We start from the raw sequence: 8,608 nt of genomic DNA on the forward strand, positions 1-8,608 counted from the left end.
GGTTATTAGCTTGGTCAGTTGGGTCATGTTAGTGGGTGGGCAAATTTGTATGGTGGAGATAGAGGAGAGGTCTGGAATACAATATGGAAAATCGAGGGTCCTCCAAAATTAAGTCAATTTTTTTGTGGAGGGCAGCTACTGGCTCACTTGCTACCCTTGGAAGACTGCAAGACTGTCACATTAGAAGCGATGGGATGTGTGGGTTATGTCAGGGTGAGAATGAAACAATCATCCATGCTATTTTTTAGTGTGAGCAGGTTCGCTACATTTGGGATCACTCTCCGTTTGCAGGTACTTTAGTTGATGCTCCTTCTAGTTTCTTCTTTAATCGATTTTTTTGAGTAATTGTGAAATGGGAGTGTTAGGCTTCATTCGGTTGGTTGAAGACTATAAGAAATATGTTGGGGATGTTGTGGGTGGCACAAGGAGGACTGATGTGTGCGTGGTATCCGCCTACCAAGGGCTGGTTCAGAGTAAATTCTAATGCAGCAATGTTGCGTGATGGTGTGGCTGATTTAGGTGCGGTGTTGCAGGACAACAGGGGGTGATTGTTGCTGCTATGGTGTGTCATTTCCCTAGTATTAATTATGTGGTGGTGGCTGAAACTTTAGTTGTGCGTTTGGCTAGAAATATGGGCTATGAGAGATTGAAGTTACAATGTGATGCTGTGAATATTGTTAAGCCTATTTGTTTGCATTGGGAGGAAGTCTGTTGACTTGGTCATTGAAGAATGAAGATGTCTGCTGGGAACAAATTTTGATTTGATTTCTTGTAGTCACATAAAAAAGGGGTGGGAACTGTATAGTGCACTAAGGGCCTGTTCATATTTACTTCAGTTCAGTTCAGTTCAGCTTCAATCAGTTCAGCTCCTAATTTCCTTCTCTCATAAAATATTTATTTCAGCTCAGTTCATTTTAGTTCAGTATAGTTCCAATCAGTTCAGTTCAGCTCAGTTCATTCTATGTGAACATGCCCTAAATGACTAGGCATATTCTTGCGAATGGGGTTAAGCAAGTGATTGTTAGTAACTTTCTGCAAAGTATTTCTACCTAGGTGGAGCTTAAACTTGTATGATTTCCCGTTTTTTAAAAATATTGCTCTCTGAGCACCCTTTCCCAAAAAAAAAAAAAAAAAAAAAAAAAAAAAAAAGTTGAATTAAACAAGGCCAAAGTTATATTTTTAATTTTTTTTTTTTGTTTTAGGGAGTCTAGGTTACTAAGTTAACCCAAATATCTAAGGAGCTGAACACCGTTAGGAAGTGGGCCAACTGGCGATGGTCCAGCCAGAGCCCTTAACCTTAACCACAGAAAAAATAAATTTAACAATGTCACATAAAAAAACATTAAACAGATTTAATCCCTTTCCACTGAAAATTACCTACATAAAAATGGCTCATTCACTTCCTTTCTCTCATGTTTCACCGACAACAACAACTCTCTGCACAAAATACTCTTTAAATAATCATCTAACCCAAATCATCAAAACAACCCCTCTTAAAATAAAACCCAGAAATCTCCATCTCAGGAGAGAGAAAGTACCCCCAATCATCATCCTTAACAGCGCAGAAAAATCAAAACCCTTAAACTTTCATTGGGGCATTTTCACAAACATGTGGTGGGCAAAACTCAAAGGAGCAATAGGCCAACGATTCAACCTCGAGGGCATAATTTCTTCCTCAAAAGTCCTAACAAACGACCCCCATTTACTCCTCCCACATCTCAAAATCCCCAACATACGGTACATCAACTGGGTAGAACTCCATCGAAGAGGGTTCAAAGCTGTTGTATTCGACAAAGATAACACGATTACATTACCTTATTCGTTAAACCTTTGGGACCCACTTAAGGGTTCAATGGATAGCTGTAAAACCGTGTTCGGCGAAGGGAAAGTCGCCGTGTTGAGTAACTCGGTTGGATTGTACGAGTTTGATCCGGACGACTCGGGGGCGGAGGCGGTGGAGCGGGAATTGGGGATCGCAGTGGTGCGGCATAAGGTGAAGAAACCTGGTGGCGGTTCCGAGGAAATTATAAGATTATTTGGGTGTAAAGCAGGTGAGGTTGTTATCGTTGGTGATCGCCGGTTCACCGATATTGTTTTTGGAAACCGAAACGGGTTTTTTACGGTTTTGACTGAACCATTGACGGGAGATGGTGAGAATTTTGTGGTTAAGATGGTTAGGAAGATGGAAGAGTTGGTGGTTAGTAATTGGTTTAGGAGAGGTTTAAAGGCTAAGAGTCATTGTTTTTTGGCTAATGATGAAGTGGATTTGGTTCGTTTGGATGAGCCATTGTAGTTTTTTATGGTTAGGTAGAGATTAGGTTTTTGTTAAAATTGTTTGGTTTTATGCCAAGTGTTTAGCATTGATGTTTTGTTAAGGTTTTAAGTTGTGGGTGTTTAATGTACCTAGTTTGTCTTTGATTAATGTGAGATTTTTTTAGTAAGGAATTTTTGTATGAACAAGATGATGATGTTAATGCTATACTTGGGTTTATTGAGCTACTAGTTAGACCCCCGAAAATCTTAGCCGGGGGGTACTGAAGACCCCCGAAAATCATAGCCGGGGGCCCGGGGGGTAATGGAGACCCCCGGAAATCCTAGCCGGGGGGTACTTGAGACCCCCGGAAATTGTATAAGGGGGATGCTAGAGACCTTCAAAAATCTTAGCCGTATAAGATGGAAATTTTATGTGATTGTTCATCTATTACAGCACATAATTTTCATACCTCAAAAAATGTCGTAGTAAACTTCATTATTGTCTAGGAATTTGTATAGTATTGAATACTCCGTATTAAATAGGATACAAGATTGAATACGTTGATTATATAGTTAGGAGTGTACAGGATTTAATTTTAATCATTTAAAAAAAGTGTAAAGGATTAAGTTAAAACAAGGACAAAATTGGAATATAATTTTTTTAAAAAAAAATAACTTATTCTGCATTTAGGTAAAATTGTCCTGCATTTAGTACTCCCCTTAGTAAAATACGGATTATTATTAGTAAGAATTCTTGTGTATATACTCTAAGGATCAGTTATATTTGTTTATGAGAGAATAATTTTTTAGCAAGTACGTACGAAATCGATTAGAGATTATTGTTTAATTTGATTGATGTGAGTTTTTTAATTTTAAGTTGAAGCATTTATCATTATCCCTTATGAAGTTGAATTTCCATGTTCTTCACCCAAACAATATAATTTAATTCATGTGAATTGAAGTGAAGATTTATAAAGTAAAATATGTTGACGAGAATGACGACTATAATAATATTTCTTGATTAGATTATGATGCACGGATTATATATAATAATAATATAATGTTTGTTTATATGAAATTTTACGTTACATATTCTGTACATGTATCTTGTATTGTTGTTAATACGTGTTTGGTTGTCACAAGATACAAGACTAACAAGAGGAATTAAAATGTTTATTTAGATCCTAACAAGCAAGTATAATAACTCCATATTAAAGATTAGAGTTTCGTATGCTATATGGGTAATCTCTTTGCTACTCAATGGTTGGGGGTTACATGCCCTAATCTCTCCCTCCAACAACCAAGGGTATAAAGACACATGGTCAAAGAAGCAAACTCGCTAATTAATTATCATTTGAACTATTCTTCATATAAAAACAATCTATTGCAATCGATAAACAAATACCGGCATTACACTCAAGAATATCTTGAAAATTATATCAATAAAATATGTGATGATTTAAGCAGGCATTTTGGCCTCTATATTATTATTGTATGTATATTTAATTAAATGTGTCCTAAAATCCTTAATATATAATGTTTATGCAATTTACGTTTAATTAGTGGAGTACTAAATGCAGGACAATTTTACCTAAATGCAGAATAAGTTATTTTTAATACGGATTATTTTACGTTGTGCCCTTAGTAAAATACGGATTATTATTAGTACTCCCCCACGTTGGATAGAGTTTTATTTTCAATAAAATAAAATTTGATTCTAACTAGTTTTGTGCCCTTTATGAGGTCGATTTAAAATCTATCCAACGTGGCGCTACAATCAAATTTTATTTTATTGAAAATAAAACTCTAAATTAACAATTTTATCCTAAAATTCTATCCAAATTTGATTCAAAACATAATTCTAAATTAACTTTTTTTTTAATCTTATAAGTGTATTTAAATCTATCCAACGTGGCGCGACACTTGGCGAAAAGTTAGAATGTCAAGTGTCGCTGCCTCGTGACCTGACTAAAAGTTTAGCTTTATATATTAGTTACTAGATGTAAGCATGTCCGATGCACGGTTTTTAAATATTTTATTTTGTATATTTTTTTTTTGTACTTTCCTAACATTTTTTGTTTTTATTTTCTATTCTATTATTTTAACATTAATTTAAGGTAAAATATTTTGTTAAGTTTTAAATTATTCTTATTCAAATTTTACATGTATAGAACTTGAATATATAAATTGAAATAAATATTATCTCATTTATCGGATAGTTAGATAAAATCATTAAATTAAAATATATTTTTTAATTTCTAATTATTTATTAGAATAATATAAATCATAATGTTAAAGATAATATAAAAGATAATTTTTGTTTTTTTTTCATAATTTAAATATTAAATTACTATTTTTTGTTTTCAATTCTCAAATTTCATTTGCTAATTTTTTCTTAAATGGTGACTAAAAATTAAAATTCTAAATTAATTATAAATCTAATTTTTCATTGCTCGAAATATTACTTTTGCTTATGTGGCGTGCGATGCACGAATTTTTATATACATTTTGTATATAAATATTTTTTTGGTGATCTCTTAATTTTTTTTCTTGCATCATAAATTTTAAAATTTTGTATGAAAGTATCATATCATCAAATATTTACATAAAATCATTAACATCAAATGATAGTTTATATTTTTTAAATATCAAAATATAATTTTTAGTTTTTTAAATAATATAAATCCTAATATCTAAAGATAATTTTTAGTTTTGTAACAAATAAAAATGATAAAATTTAGTGTTCTTAAATAATTAAAATCCTAATAAATTACTATTCGTCGCTTTTACCTACGTGGCAAAAAATTAATATTTCATTCGTCACTTTATTTTAGGTGGCGAGTGATTTTTTTAAATTCTAAAATAAAATAAAAATCTAACTTTTGATTGGTCGAAAATATACCTTCTTATGTGGCGCTCTCAATGCTCTCCAAAAATGTTTACTTTATTTATATATACTAGATTAGTTATATGATGATGCAGTTAGAAATAATTTTAACCCTTCTTGATGTTAATAGAATCTTATCTCCTCCTCGTTAAAAAAAAAAAAAAAAAAAAATCGGTATCTCCTTCGTTCTCTTTTAAATACTTGTACCACATTTGACTATTACATTATTTGAAAAAAAAAAAAAAAAACAAATGTAAAGGTGAAGAGGAGAGTAAATATCAAAAAAATAAATAAATAAATAAATAAATATAAATATGATATGAAAAGTGATAGAGTATAAAACATATTCCTAAGCCTCAACCATCAGCTTAACCTTTTGGTTGAGTTAGTCCTCTAACATGTTATCAGAGCCAGCATGACACAAAGGTTACGGGTTCGAATCTCAGCCGCTCCTCCTTTAAAGTGGAATAAATTCGCACCAGGTATGAGTGGGCCTATGTTGTATCCACATTTCAAAGCCCAAATGGGTCTTTCATGTGAGGGGGAGTGATGGAGTATAAAACATATTCCTGGGCCTCAACCATCAGGTAATAAAATACGGTCATAAAAGGAGAGTAAAGTGAGTAATAAAATAAGACTTAGCATAAGCTAAGTAGAATGAAAATAGCCTATCTAATTAACTAATAACTAGTTAGTGACCCGGGCGATGCTCCGAATTATATTTTTTAGATGATTGTGGATATAGAGTGATTGAAACTTATAGCTTTTAATATTATTACTCCGTATTGCACAAATTAAAAGAATCAATAAATTGAATTGACCACAAGTATCAATTCCACAATGTTTATTTTTCTCTAGATTATCTGATAGTTTTAAAAGTCATATTTTTTGTAAATCATAGATTACCATTATAGTCCTAAAAAACTATACCATTTGTACTCTTATCCTACTATACCATCGTTTTTTTCACTCCCTATAAAGAGTCTAATGTACGTAGTATATTTCTTTTTTTTTTCCTGTCATATTTCTTTGTAAAGTGTCGACCAAAATAAGCCAGTTGAACAATACTACAAATAACACACACACAATATATATATAATTGAAAACTAAGAGGAATGACATCTAATCATAGAATGTAAGCTATATTTCAACAAATGATCAACTTGTGTAAGAAGACATATTAACACTACACACACCGGTGATTAATATGATAGAAAATTAAACGGTAACAAACCTTATTAGTAGTATATAAAAACTATTGGGGAAGGTAGATTACTATTTTCATAGTACCTACACAATACTTATAAATCTACAGATAAGCATGGTTTTTTTTTTTTTTTTTTTTTTTTTTTTTTTTTTTTATAATTTTTTTTAAGGAGATAAGTATAACATATAGATTTAAACAAATACTATACAAACTAATGATGTATAAAAATTAATGTTCTTACAAAAAAAATATTAAGATAGTCAGATCATGCCACTTCAGAATTACCCTTTCTTTACTCGAACAATACTATAGAAAATTATGCACTACTATTTTACTAATAGAGGATGAGCGATTATTGTAACAAATTTTTGGTATTTCTGACCACACAACCGCAATAGCAAATTGTTTTATTTTATAAGGATAGGGTAAGTGTCAAAGTATTAATATTAAAGTTTTCATTTGATTATAATATTAAAAAAAAAAGTGTAATTTAGCCATTAATTTCATAATTAAGTCATTAAATATTTAACAGTTATAATATGAGGCAATTCAACAGTTTTTTGTAATTACTATTTTAATGATTCCAATACTTCAATTGAGTCCAAATAATTAGAATAGTAATTACAAAAAAAAAAACACTTTGAATTGCTTCATTTTATAACTGCTAAGTAAATGTTTTAATGTTGAATACACAAATCACTATAATTGACAATTATGGTAGCATTAATAATGCCGGTACAAACTTTATGGAAGGATTTTTTTTTTTTTTTTTTTTTTTTTTTTTTTGGGTTTGAATGACACGTAGATGATATGACGAAAAGTAACAAAAAAAATGACACATGGCGGATTGACACTCCTTACCTTTGAGTTTAATAATAATATTGATTGATTTTGATTAGTGGTTAACAATAAATTTATTAAAGAAAAGCGTCTAGCTCTTAATGGTTATGATCTTTCTTTTCTTTATAAATATATGTGTTTTTATTTTTTTATTTTTTTATTTATTTATTTTTTTAATCATGGTTGAGTGAATATATAACTTTAAGCTCAAGGAATGAATAAGATATAAAACGTACTTGGATTCTATTATTTTTGGCAAAGTATATTCAATTGAGCAATCCATTTTGTGTGGTTGACCACACCGTGTGACCACTTATAAGAGCAAAGTAACCCTTACAGCATTGACCGAGTAACCTCTATTATACTTACCAAGTAGCCTCTATTACAATGAATCAACGACCGAATAATCCCTTTAACACTAATTGAGTAACCCCTTTGACACTAGCAAATTAACCTCTATTACACTAATAAAGTAACCCCTAAGATGACTGACCACACGGTGTGCCCAACCACATATAAGAATTTATGTTAATTGAAATCCTTTAAGATATATGTGTCAATCCGAGTGTTTGAGTCATTGGAGGTATATGTGTCAATCCGAGTGTTTGGATCGAGTTTATTTTTAAATTTGAATCATGCTTAATTATTGTATCCAATTAAGTCGATATCTAAATTTAATATTTTTCAGTTCGGCTTTAGGTTGGATCAGTCATATAGGATTTTGACACCTCTACTTGAAGGTTGCAAGTCTATCTAGTTTTAAACCCTTGCTTTTTGCATAAAAAAAAAAAAAAAAAAAAAAAAAAAAAAAAAAAAAAAAAAAAAAAACCAACTTGCTTTACTTGGATTTTGTACCTACCCTTTTGCCAATTTGCCCCAACCGTTCCTTTCCGCACTTACATTGGGTCACTTGAGTGCAAATGTGCAATGAGTGCAGATTAGATACAAACTAATGTTCTTGGGCCGCTTTCGAGATTATTCGTTCTTTTTAAGGAATGGGCTAGTAAATTTGCCCAAATGCCCATAAATTAATGATTACTCCTTATTAACAAGTAGTGCTTCCCAAAAACAAATAAAACCAACTTTTGGCATGATATTTGTCAAAAGCTACCAAATTAACATTTAAAATCACCATTGCGTAGATTTATTTATTACTTATTTCAATAGCTATTTTGTATCCAACACATTCCTCACAAGCTACATTAAGAACAAACAAAACAATGGTTTGGTTGAAGTTTGTTTTCCTCATACAAGTAATAGCTACAATTGACTAATTTGTTGTTTATGTCCAAAGCTTGTGACATACTCCATAAGCAAATATGCAATACATATGGTCATATACTCATATGGAGTACAATCAGTTAGAATATTGCAGTCTTCATTTCTTTTATTTATCCCATTAAATATTTCATTCAAAGAAC

At 31.1% G+C, this 8,608-nt stretch overlaps 1 pseudogene; it reads left to right on the forward strand.

Annotated features, from left to right (window-relative positions):
* The first annotated feature begins 1,337 nt into the window (after positions 1-1,337).
* LOC145634599 (phosphatidylglycerophosphate phosphatase 1, chloroplastic/mitochondrial pseudogene) lies at positions 1,338-2,502 on the forward strand (annotated as a pseudogene).
* The last annotated feature ends 6,106 nt before the right edge of the window (positions 2,503-8,608 follow it).

Source organism: Chenopodium album, chromosome 6 (genome assembly GCF_948465745.1).
Source record: "Chenopodium album chromosome 6, dcCheAlbu1.1, whole genome shotgun sequence".
In the NCBI taxonomy this organism is placed as follows: domain Eukaryota; kingdom Viridiplantae; phylum Streptophyta; class Magnoliopsida; order Caryophyllales; family Amaranthaceae; genus Chenopodium; species Chenopodium album.